General features: G+C 45.5%; 1 long non-coding RNA gene across 1 annotated transcript; it reads left to right on the top strand.

Annotated features, from left to right (window-relative positions):
* Positions 4,395-4,905, top strand: LOC110269701. The gene is made up of 2 exons (XR_002358462.1): positions 4,395-4,507; positions 4,842-4,905. It is a non-coding gene; the product is annotated as an uncharacterized LOC110269701 (long non-coding RNA).

The raw sequence follows: 13,271 nt of genomic DNA, 5'->3' as shown, positions 1-13,271 counted from the left end.
GAAAAAAACCGAAAAAAAAACGGAGGAGCCTGCCGAAGATGTGTCCATTACGGCTCACCTTTAAGTGTCCTCCTCGGGATAGCGTCATTTAAAGAACGAGGGTCAGCACAACGTAAAAAAAAAAACGAAAAAAAAACCGGAGGAGCCTGGCGAAGATGGGGCCATTACGGCTCGTGTTTAGGTGTCTTCCTCGATATAGCGTCATTTAAAGACCAAGAGTCAGCCCAACGTAAAAAAAAAAGGAAAAAAAAAACAGAGGAGCCTGCCGAAGATGAGGCCATTACAGCTCACGTTTAGTAGTCCTCCTCGAGATAGCGTCATTTAAAGAACGAGGGTCAGCACAATGTAAAAAAAACCAAAAAAGCCGGAGGAACCCGCCGAAGATGCAGCCATTACGGTTCGCCTTTAAGTGTCCTCCTCAGGATAGCGTCATTTAAATAACGAGGGTCAGAACAACATAAAAAAAACGGAAAAAAACCTGAAAAAAACAGAAGAGCCTGCCGAAGATGAGGCCATTACGGCTCGTCTTTAGGTGTCCTCCTCAAGATAGCGTCATTTAAAGAACGAGGGTCAGCACAACGTAAATAAAAGAAAAATCGAAAAAAAACCGAAAAAAAAAAAACCGGAGGAGCCTGCCGAAGAAGAGGCCATTACGGCTCGCCTTTAGGTGTCCTCCTCGATATAGCGTCATTTAAAGAATGAGGGTCAGCACAACGTGAAAAAAATGAAAAAAAAAAACCAGAGGACCCTGCCGAAGATGGGGCCATTACGGCTCGCGTTTAGGTGTCCTCCTCGGGATAGCATCATTTAGAGAACAAGGGTCAGCAGAACGGAAAAAAACCGGAAGAAAAACGGAGGAACCTGCCGAAGATGTGGCCATTACGGCTTGCCTTTAGGTGTCCTTCTCGGGATAACGTCATTTAAAGAACGAGGGCCAGCACAATGTAAAAAAAAAAATCTGGAGGAGCCTGCCAAAGATGAGGCTATTACGGCTCGCCTTTAGGTGTCCTACTCAGGATAGCTTCATTTAAAGAACGAGGGTCAGCACAACGTCAAAAAAAAAAAAAACGGAGGAGCCTGCCTAAGATGAGGCCATTACGGCTCGCTTTTAGGTGTCTTCCTCAGGATAGCGTCATTTAACGAATGAGGGTCAGCACAACGTAAAAAAAAAACCGAAAAGAAAACCGGAGGAACCTGCCAAAGAAGCAGCCATTACGGCTCGCCTTTAAGTGTCCTCCTCGGGATAGCGTCATTTAAAAAACGAGGGCCAGCACAACGTAAAAAAAAATTGGAAAAAAAAATCGGAGGAGCCTGTCGAAGATGGGGCCATTACGGATCGCGTTTAGGTGTCCTTCTCGGGATAGCGTCATTTAAAGAACGAGGGTCAGCACAAAATAAAAAAAAGGAAAAAAAACCAGAGGAGCCTGCCAAAGATGGGACATTACGGCTCGCGTTTAGGTGTCCTTCTCGGCATAGCGTCATTTAAAGAACGAGGGTCAGCACAACGGAAAAAAACCAAAAAAAAAAACGGAGGAGCCTGCCGAAGATGAGCCCATTACGGCTCATTTAAGTGTCCTCCTCGGGATAGCGTCATTTAAAGGACGAGGGTAAGCACAATGTAAAAAAAAAACTGGAAAAAAATTGGAGGAACCTGCCGAAGATGTGGCCATTACGGCTCGCCTTTAAGTGTCCTCCTCGGGATAGCGTCATTTAAAGAAAGAGGGTCAGCACAATGTAAAAAAAAACAGAAAAAATAACCGGAGGAGCCTGCCGAAGATGAGGCCATTAAGGCTCGCGTTTAGGGGTCCTTCTCGGGATAGCGTCATTTAAAGAACGAGACGGAAAAAAACCAAAAAAAAAAACGGAGGAGCCTGCCGAAGTCGGGACATTACGGATCGCCTTTAGGTGTCCTCCTAGGGATAGCGTCATTTAAAGAACGAGACGGAAAAAAACCAAAAAAAAAAACGGAGGAGCCTGCCGAAGATGAGGCCATTAAGGCTCGCGTTTAGGGGTCCTTCTCGGGATAGCGTCATTTAAAGAACGAGGGTCAGCACAACGTAAAAAAAAAACCGAAAAAAAACCGGAGGAACCTACTGAAGATGCGGCCATTACGGCTCGCCTTTAAGTGTCCTCCTCAGGATAGCGTCATTTAAAGAGCGAGGGTGAGCACAACGTAAAAAAAATGGAAAAAAAACATGAATAAAAAAACGTAGGAGCCTGCCGAAGATGAGGCCATTACGGCTCGCCTTTTGGTGTCCTCCTCAGGATAGCGTCATTTAAAGCATGAGGGTCAGCACAACGTAAATAAAAAAAAACTAGAAAAAAAACCGAAAAAAAAAATCGGAGGAGCTTGCTGAAGATGAGGCCATTACGGCTCACCTTTAGGTGTCCTCCTCAATTTAGCGTCATTTAAAGAACGAGGGTCAGCACAACGTAAAAAAAATGAAAAAATAATCGGAGGAGCCTGCCGAAGATGGGGCCATTATGGCTCGTGTTTAGGTGTCCTTCTCGGGATAGCGTCATTTAGAGAACGAGGGTCAGCACAAGGGAAAAAAAATGGAAAAAAATCGAAAAAAAAAAAACGGAGGAGCCTGCCAAAGATGTGGCCATTACGGCTCGCCTTTAGGTGTCATCCTCAGGATAGCGTCATTTAAAGAACGAGGATCAGCACAATGTAAAAAAAAACCGGAGGAGACTGCCGAAGATGAGGTTATTAAGGCTCGCGTTTAGGTGTCCTTCTCGGGATAGCGTCATTTAAACAACGAGGGGCAGCAGAATGAAAAAAAAAACGGAAAAAAATACCGGAGGTGCCTGCTGACGATTTAACATAGCGTCATTTAAAGAACGAGGGTCAGCACAATGTAAAAAAAAAAAAACCGGAAGAACCTGCCGAAGATGTAGCCATTACGGCTCGCCTTTAAGTGTCCTCCTCGGGATAGCTTCATTTAAAGAACAAGGGTCAGCACAACGTAAAAAAAAAAGGAAAAAAACCAGAAAAAAACGGAGGAGCCTGTCGAAGATGAGGCCATTAAGGCTCGCGTTTAGGTGTCCTCCTCGGGATAGAGTCACTTAAAGAACGAGGGTCAGCACAACGTAAAAAAAAACCGGAAAAAAACTGGAGGAACCTGCCGAAGATGCGGCCATTACGGCTCGCCTTTAAGTGTCCTCCTCGGGATAGCGTCATTTAAAGAACAAGGGTCAGCACAATGTAAAAAAAAAACGAAAAAAAAATGCAGGAGCCTGCCGAAGATGAGGCCATTACGCCCTGCCTTTAGGTGTCCTCCTCCGCATAGCGTCATTTAAAGAACGAGGGTCAGCACAGTGAAAAAAAAACCGGAGGAGCCTGTCGAAGATAGGGCCATTACGGCTCGCGTTTAGGAGTCCTTCTCGGGATAACGTCATTTAAAGAACGAGGGTCAGCACAGTGAAAAAAAAACCGGAGGAGCCTGCCGAAGTTGGGGCCATTACGGCTCGCGTTTAGGTGTCCTCCTCGGCATAGCGTCATTTAAAGAACGAGGGTCAGCACAGTGAAAAAAAAACCGGAGGAGCCTGCCGAAGTTGGGGCCATTACGGCTCGCGTTTAGGGGTCCTCCTCGGCATAGCGTCATTTAAAGAACGAGGGTCAACACAACGTAAAAAAAAAATCGAAAGAACCTGCCGAAGATGTTGCCATCAGGGCTCACCTTTAAGTGTCCTCTTCCGGATAGCGTCATTTAAAGAACGAGGGTCAGCACAAAAAAAAAAGAAAGAAAAAAAACGGAAAAAAAAAACCGAAAGAACCTGCCGAAGATGGGGCCATTACGGCTCGCGTTTAGGTGTCCTCCTTGGGATAGCGTCATTTAAAGATTGAGGGTTAGCACAACGTAAAAAAAACGTAAGAACCTGCCGAAGATGTGGCCATCACGGCTCTCCTTTAAGTGTCCTCCTCGGGATAGCGTCATTTAAAAAACGAGGGTCAGCACAATGTAAAAAAAAAAAGGAAAAAAACAGAAAAAAAAGGAAGAGCCTGCCGAAGATGAGGCCATTACGGCTCGCGTTTAGGTGTCCTTCTCGGGATAGCGTCATTTAAAGAACGAGGGTCAGCACAACGTAAAAAAAAAAAGAACCGGAAAAAAACTGGAGGAACCTACCGAAGATGCGGCCATTTTGGCTCGCCTTTTAGTGTCCTCCTCGGGATACTGTCATTTAAAGAACGAGGGTCAGCACAACGTAAAAAAAAAAGGAAAAAATCCTGGAAAAAAATGGAGGAGACTGCCGAAGATGAGGCCATTACGGCTCGCCTTTAGGTGCCCTCCTCAGGATAGCGTCATTTAAAGAACGAGAGTCAGCACAATGTAAAAAAAAAAAACCGGAGGAGACTCCCGAAGATGAGGACATTAAGGCTCGCATTTAGGTGTCCTTCTCGGGATAGCGTCATTTAAACAACGAGGGTAAGCAGAATGAAAAAAAACAGAAAAAAAAACTGGAGGAGCCTACTGAAGATGGGACTATTACGGCTCGCGTTTTGGTGTCTTCCTTGGGATAGCGTCATTTAAAAAACGAGGGTCAGCACAGCGTAAAAAAAAAAGAAAAAAACTGAAAAAAAGTTGGGGCCATTACGGCTCGCGTTTAGGTGTCCTCCTTGGGATAGCGTCATTTAAAGAACGAGGGTTAGCACAATGTAAAAAAAAATCGTAAGAACCTGCCGAAGATGTGGCCATCACGACTCGCCTTTAAGTGTCCTCCTCGGAATAGCGTCATTTAAAGAACGAGGGTCAGCACAACGTAAAAAAAAAAAAGGAAAAAAACCGAAAAAATTGGAGGAGCCTGCCGAAGATGAGGCCATTACGGCTCGCGTTTAGGTGTCCTCCTCGGGATAGCGTCATTTAAAGAACGAGGGTCAGCACAATGTAAAAAAAAACCGGAGGAGACTGCCGAAGATGAGGCCATTACGGCTTGCCTTTAGGTGTCCTCCTCCGCATAGCGTCATTTAAAGAACGAGGGTCAGCACAATGTAAAAAAAAACCGGAGGAGACTGCCGAAGATGAGGCCATTACGGCTTGCCTTTAGGTGTCCTCCTCCGCATAGCGTCATTTAAAGAACGAGGGTCAGCACAATGTAAAAAAAAACCGGAGGAGACTGCCGAAGATGAGGCCATTACGGCTTGCCTTTAGGTGTCCTCCTCCGCATAGCGTCATTTAAAGAACGAGGGTCAGCACAATGTAAAAAAAAACCGGAGGAGACTGCCGAAGATGAGGCCATTACGGCTTGCCTTTAGGTGTCCTCCTCCGCATAGCGTCATTTAAAGAACGAGGGTCAGCACAATGTAAAAAAAAACCGGAGGAGACTGCCGAAGATGAGGCCATTACGGCTTGCCTTTAGGTGTCCTCCTCCGCATAGCGTCATTTAAAGAACGAGGGTCAGCACAATGTAAAAAAAAACCGGAGGAGACTGCCGAAGATGAGGCCATTAAGGCTCGCGTTTAGGTGTCCTCCTCGGGATAGACTCATTTAAAGAACGAGGGTCATCACAACGTAAAAAAATATCGGAAAAAAAACCGGAGGAACCTGCCGAAGATGTGGCCATTACGGCTCGCCGTTAAGTGTCCTCCTCGGGATAGCGTCATTTGAAGAACGAGGGTCAGCACAACGTAAAAAAAAAATGAAAAAAAAAACGCAGGAGCCTGCCGAAGATGAGGCCATTACGGCTTGCCTTTAGGTGTCCTCCTCCGCATAGCGTCATTTAAAGATCGAGGGGCAGCACAACGGAAAAAAAAAATCGGAAGAACCTGCCGAAGTTGGGGCCATTCCTGAAAAAAAAAATGGAGGAGCTTGCCGAAGATGAGGCCATTACGGTGTCCTCCTCGGGATAGCGTCATATAAATAACGAGGGGCAGCACAACGGAAAAAAAAAATCGGAAGAACCTGCCGAAGTTGGGGCCATTCCTGAAAAAAAAAATGGAGGAGCTTGCCGAAGATGAGGCCATTACGGTGTCCTCCTCGGGATAGCGTCATATAAATAACGAGGGGCAGCACAACGGAAAAAAAAAATCGGAAGAACCTGCCGAAGTTGGGGCCATTCCTGAAAAAAAAAATGGAGGAGCTTGCCGAAGATGAGGCCATTACGGTGTCCTCCTCGGGATAGCGTCATATAAATAACGAGGGGCAGCACAACGGAAAAAAAAAATCGGAAGAACCTGCCGAAGTTGGGGCCATTCCTGAAAAAAAAAATGGAGGAGCTTGCCGAAGATGAGGCCATTACGGTGTCCTCCTCGGGATAGCGTCATATAAATAACGAGGGGCAGCACAACGGAAAAAAAAAATCGGAAGAACCTGCCGAAGTTGGGGCCATTCCTGAAAAAAAAAATGGAGGAGCTTGCCGAAGATGAGGCCATTACGGTGTCCTCCTCGGGATAGCGTCATATAAATAACGAGGGGCAGCACAACGGAAAAAAAAAATCGGAAGAACCTGCCGAAGTTGGGGCCATTCCTGAAAAAAAAAATGGAGGAGCTTGCCGAAGATGAGGCCATTACGGTGTCCTCCTCGGGATAGCGTCATATAAATAACGAGGGGCAGCACAACGGAAAAAAAAAATCGGAAGAACCTGCCGAAGTTGGGGCCATTCCTGAAAAAAAAAATGGAGGAGCTTGCCGAAGATGAGGCCATTACGGTGTCCTCCTCGGGATAGCGTCATATAAATAACGAGGGGCAGCACAACGGAAAAAAAAAATCGGAAGAACCTGCCGAAGTTGGGGCCATTCCTGAAAAAAAAAATGGAGGAGCTTGCCGAAGATGAGGCCATTACGGTGTCCTCCTCGGGATAGCGTCATATAAATAACGAGGGGCAGCACAACGGAAAAAAAAAATCGGAAGAACCTGCCGAAGTTGGGGCCATTCCTGAAAAAAAAAATGGAGGAGCTTGCCGAAGATGAGGCCATTACGGTGTCCTCCTCGGGATAGCGTCATATAAATAACGAGGGGCAGCACAACGGAAAAAAAAAATCGGAAGAACCTGCCGAAGTTGGGGCCATTCCTGAAAAAAAAAATGGAGGAGCTTGCCGAAGATGAGGCCATTACGGTGTCCTCCTCGGGATAGCGTCATATAAATAACGAGGGGCAGCACAACGGAAAAAAAAAATCGGAAGAACCTGCCGAAGTTGGGGCCATTCCTGAAAAAAAAAATGGAGGAGCTTGCCGAAGATGAGGCCATTACGGTGTCCTCCTCGGGATAGCGTCATATAAATAACGAGGGGCAGCACAACGGAAAAAAAAAATCGGAAGAACCTGCCGAAGTTGGGGCCATTCCTGAAAAAAAAAATGGAGGAGCTTGCCGAAGATGAGGCCATTACGGTGTCCTCCTCGGGATAGCGTCATATAAATAACGAGGGGCAGCACAACGGAAAAAAAAAATCGGAAGAACCTGCCGAAGTTGGGGCCATTCCTGAAAAAAAAAATGGAGGAGCTTGCCGAAGATGAGGCCATTACGGTGTCCTCCTCGGGATAGCGTCATATAAATAACGAGGGGCAGCACAACGGAAAAAAAAAATCGGAAGAACCTGCCGAAGTTGGGGCCATTCCTGAAAAAAAAAATGGAGGAGCTTGCCGAAGATGAGGCCATTACGGTGTCCTCCTCGGGATAGCGTCATATAAATAACGAGGGGCAGCACAACGGAAAAAAAAAATCGGAAGAACCTGCCGAAGTTGGGGCCATTCCTGAAAAAAAAAATGGAGGAGCTTGCCGAAGATGAGGCCATTACGGTGTCCTCCTCGGGATAGCGTCATATAAATAACGAGGGGCAGCACAACGGAAAAAAAAAATCGGAAGAACCTGCCGAAGTTGGGGCCATTCCTGAAAAAAAAAATGGAGGAGCTTGCCGAAGATGAGGCCATTACGGTGTCCTCCTCGGGATAGCGTCATATAAATAACGAGGGGCAGCACAACGGAAAAAAAAAATCGGAAGAACCTGCCGAAGTTGGGGCCATTCCTGAAAAAAAAAATGGAGGAGCTTGCCGAAGATGAGGCCATTACGGTGTCCTCCTCGGGATAGCGTCATATAAATAACGAGGGGCAGCACAACGGAAAAAAAAAATCGGAAGAACCTGCCGAAGTTGGGGCCATTCCTGAAAAAAAAAATGGAGGAGCTTGCCGAAGATGAGGCCATTACGGTGTCCTCCTCGGGATAGCGTCATATAAATAACGAGGGGCAGCACAACGGAAAAAAAAAATCGGAAGAACCTGCCGAAGTTGGGGCCATTCCTGAAAAAAAAAATGGAGGAGCTTGCCGAAGATGAGGCCATTACGGTGTCCTCCTCGGGATAGCGTCATATAAATAACGAGGGGCAGCACAACGGAAAAAAAAAATCGGAAGAACCTGCCGAAGTTGGGGCCATTCCTGAAAAAAAAAATGGAGGAGCTTGCCGAAGATGAGGCCATTACGGTGTCCTCCTCGGGATAGCGTCATATAAATAACGAGGGGCAGCACAACGGAAAAAAAAAATCGGAAGAACCTGCCGAAGTTGGGGCCATTCCTGAAAAAAAAAATGGAGGAGCTTGCCGAAGATGAGGCCATTACGGTGTCCTCCTCGGGATAGCGTCATATAAATAACGAGGGGCAGCACAACGGAAAAAAAAAATCGGAAGAACCTGCCGAAGTTGGGGCCATTCCTGAAAAAAAAAATGGAGGAGCTTGCCGAAGATGAGGCCATTACGGTGTCCTCCTCGGGATAGCGTCATATAAATAACGAGGGGCAGCACAACGGAAAAAAAAAATCGGAAGAACCTGCCGAAGTTGGGGCCATTCCTGAAAAAAAAAATGGAGGAGCTTGCCGAAGATGAGGCCATTACGGTGTCCTCCTCGGGATAGCGTCATATAAATAACGAGGGGCAGCACAACGGAAAAAAAAAATCGGAAGAACCTGCCGAAGTTGGGGCCATTCCTGAAAAAAAAAATGGAGGAGCTTGCCGAAGATGAGGCCATTACGGTGTCCTCCTCGGGATAGCGTCATATAAATAACGAGGGGCAGCACAACGGAAAAAAAAAATCGGAAGAACCTGCCGAAGTTGGGGCCATTCCTGAAAAAAAAAATGGAGGAGCTTGCCGAAGATGAGGCCATTACGGTGTCCTCCTCGGGATAGCGTCATATAAATAACGAGGGGCAGCACAACGGAAAAAAAAAATCGGAAGAACCTGCCGAAGTTGGGGCCATTCCTGAAAAAAAAAATGGAGGAGCTTGCCGAAGATGAGGCCATTACGGTGTCCTCCTCGGGATAGCGTCATATAAATAACGAGGGGCAGCACAACGGAAAAAAAAAATCGGAAGAACCTGCCGAAGTTGGGGCCATTCCTGAAAAAAAAAATGGAGGAGCTTGCCGAAGATGAGGCCATTACGGTGTCCTCCTCGGGATAGCGTCATTTAAAGAACGAGGGTCAGCACAACGTAAACAAAAAGGAAAAAAACCGGAAAAAAAAAACAGAGGAGCCTGCCGAAGATGAGGCCATTGCGGCTCGCGTTTAGGTGTCCTACTCAGGATAGCTTCATTTAAAGAACGACGGTCAGCACAACGTAAAAAAAAATCGTAAGAACCTGCCGAAGATGTGGCCATCACGGCTCGCCTTTAAGTGTCCTCTTCCGGATAGCGTCATTTAAAGAACGAGGGTCAGAACAACGAAAAAAAAAGGAAAAAACCGAAAAAAAAGGAGGAGCCTGCCGAAGATGAGGCCATTACGGCTCGCGTTTAGGTGTCCTACTCGGGATAGCGTCATTTAAAGAACGAGGGTAAGCACAACGTAAAAAAAAAGAACCGGAAAAAAACTGGAGGAACCTACCGAAGATGCGGCCATTACGGCTCGCCTTTTAGTGTCCTCCTCGGGATAGCGTCATTTTAAGAATGAGGGTCAGCACAACGAAAAAAAAAAGGAAAAAATCCTGAAAAAAAATGGAGGAACCTGCCGAAGATGAGGCCATTACGGCTCGCCTTTAGGTGTCGTCCTCAGGATAGCGTCATTTAAAGAACGAGAGTCAGCACAATGTAAAAAAAAAACCGGAGGAGACTGCCGAAGATGAGGCCATTAAGGCTCGCGTTTAGGTGTCCTTCTCGGGATAGCGTCATTTAAACAACGAGGGTAAGCAGAATGAAAAAAAAAACAGAAAAAAAACCGGAGGAGCCTGCTGAAGATGGGACTATTACGGCTCGCGTTTTGGTGTCTTCCTCGGGATAGCGTCATTTAAAAAACGAGGGTCAGCACAACGTAAAAAATAAAAAAAAAACCGGAAGAACCTGCCGAAGATGTGGCCATTACGGCTCGCCTTTAAGTGTCCTCCTCGGGATAGCGTCATTTAAAGAACAAGGGTCAGCACAACTTAAAAAAAAGGAAAAAAACCAGAAAAAAATGGAGGACCCTGTCGAAGATGAGGCCATTAAGGCTCGCGTTTAGATGTCCTCCTCGGGATAGACTCATTTAAAGAACGAGGGTCATCACAACGTAAAAAAAATCCGAAAAAAAACCGGAGGAACCTGCCGAAGATGTGGCCATTACGGCTCGCCTTTAAGTGTCCTCCTCGGAATAGCGTCATTTGAAGAACGAGGGTCAGCACAACGTAAAAAAAAAACGAAAAAAAAAATTGCAGGAGCCTGCCGAAGATGAGGCCATTACGGCTTGCCTTTAGGGGACCTCCTCGGGATAGCGTCATTTATTAGCATTATGCAGAAGGTGAGAATGTGTTTTATGATGGGATTTTGGTGGAACACCAAACTTAGAATCCTTCATTCTCCCTTATATTATTTTGGTGTGCAACACCAAACCTAGCTTCTTGCAATATAGATAAAACTAATTAACCTTTTTATTAAAATAGCTATGAAAAGAAAACTACCTCAGGTTGGGTTGCCTCCCAACAAAGCGCTTCTTTATTGTCACTAGCTTGACATCCTTCATTCTTTGATCATGGAGGCTGAAAATCATAGTGCCTCAGCTTTTCTCTTCTTACTGTGAAGTTCTTTCCAGTCTTCTCTTTGATGATCTCTAGGTGTTCATGTGGAAGGATCCGGTTCACAGTATAATACTCAGATAATTGTGGAGGCACCTTCATTGGTTGGGTGTTTAATATCACTTTATCCCCTGGTGAGAAACTCTCAGTGAGGATTTTCTGAATCCCAGCATTTTTCCCCTCTATCTCTTGCCTCTTTCCTCAACCTCCAAAATGTTTCAGGATCAAAAGGTATGGATTCATCGCTCTTTCCTCCTATCACAAAATTAGAAACACAAATAGAACCAGAAACTAAAACAAAGCACTCTGTAACTTGAGTGCAGTTAGAGTTAGTAGAGACAAAGTCTCGAACAGTTAGTGGGTTAGTCAAAATTAAAGAAAAAGTGCTTGATCTAAATTACCACCTCACTTAATCATTGTCAATCTATTCAATCCCCGGCAACGGCGCCAAAACTTTGATGTGCGGAAAATGATCCGACATAAAACTCACCGGCAAGTGCACCGGGTCGCATCAAGTAATAATAACTCACGTGAGTGAGGTCGATCCCACAGGGATTGAAGGATTGAGCAATTTTAGTTTAGTGGTTGATTTAGTCAAGCGAATCAAAGAAATCCATTAGTGAACCGGGCCATGAACCATTCACGTTTGAGTCAACGTTTGAGGAAAATGTTGACTCAAACGTCTTCGTGTGTGGCATTATGCAGCTCGGCCAAGTTGCTGTCATCCACGTTTGAGCCAACGTTAGAGGTCAAACGTGAGCTCAAACGTGGTTCTTCCTAGGCTCCCTTTTTGTATGCTTCTTGGGGGCTACTTTGTCCTCTTGTCGTGTTGCCAATTTTATGCCCAATATAGACTATTATATATGGTTGGAAAGCTCTGAATGTCAGCTTTCTAACCCACTTGGAATCACCTCAATTGGACATTTACAACTCAAGTTATTCTTGTTGGAAATATGCCCCTTCATGCTGTTTGGCGCCAACGTTTGACCTCACGTTTGAGGCAAACGTTGGCGCAAACGTTGCCTTCCCTTGCTCCTTCTTCAGCCAACGTTTGCTTCAACGTTTGAGGCAAACGTTGGCGCAAACGTTGGCTCTTCTCCAGGGTGTTCTTCATCTGCTTCTCACGTTTGAGTTAACGTTTGAGGCAAACGTTAGCTCAAACGTGAATCCCTCTTTTCAAGCCCATTCTCGCAACCTTCTTCCAAGCTTTATTTTACCTATCATCAATCAACAATTGTATCAAAGCTATGCCATAATCATGAGAGTTGTTCTTCTTCTTGTCATATGAGCTATTATGGCACAAAAACTCATAAAAATGCATCAATTTATCCATGGTTGATTGAATCAAAGGAAACATGAAATTCAACCCAATTAACTTACTTATGGCTTAAGAAAGTGCATGAAACTAAATGAAAACAAAGAAAAAAGACTAGTGAAACTAGGCTAAGATGACTTGTCATCAGATAGCGTCATTTAAAGAACGAGGGTCAGCACAACGTAAAAAAGAAACGGAAAAAAAACCGGAGGAGCCTGCCGAAGATGGGGCCATTACGTCTCGCCTTTAAGTGTCCTCCTCGGGATAGCGTCATTTAAAGAACGAGGCTCAGCACAACGTAAAAAAAAAAACGGAAAAAAAACCGGAGGAGCGTGCTGAAGATGGGGCCATTACGCCTCGCGTTTAGGTTTTTCTGCTCGGGATTGCATCATTTAAAGAACGAGGTTCAGCACTACAGAAAAAAACCAGAAAAAAATGGAGGAGCCTGCCGAAGATGTGGACATTACGGCTCGCCTTTTGGTGTCCTCCACGGGATAGCGTCATTTAAAGAACGAGGGTCAACACAATGTAAAAAAAAAAACTGGAGGAGCCTGCCGAAGATGAGGCCATTACGGCTTGCCTTTAGGTGTCCTACTCAGGATAGCTTCATTTAAAAAACGAGGGTCAGCACAACGTAAAAAAAAAAAAACGGAGGGAACGAGGGCCAGTACAATGTAAAAAAAAAAATTGGAGGAGCCTGCCGAAGATGAGGCCATAACGGCTCGCCTTTAGGTGTCCTACTCAGGATAGCTTCATTTAAAGAACGAGGGTCAGCACAACGTAAAAAAAAATGGAGGAGCCTCCTGAAGATGAGGCCATTTCGGCTCGCGTTTTGGTGTCTTCCTCAGGATAGCATCATTTAACGAACGAGCACAACGTAAAAAAAAGGAAAAAAACGAAAAAAAAACCAAGGAGCCTACCGAAGATGAGCCCATTACGGCTCGTTTAGGTGTCCTCCTCGGGATAGCGTCAATTAAAGGACGAGGGTCAG

Source organism: Arachis ipaensis, chromosome B03, assembly GCF_000816755.2.
Source record: "Arachis ipaensis cultivar K30076 chromosome B03, Araip1.1, whole genome shotgun sequence".
NCBI lineage: Eukaryota > Viridiplantae > Streptophyta > Magnoliopsida > Fabales > Fabaceae > Arachis > Arachis ipaensis.
Note: the sequence above shows the minus strand (reverse complement) of the source record. Positions and strands in the feature narration are given on the sequence as shown.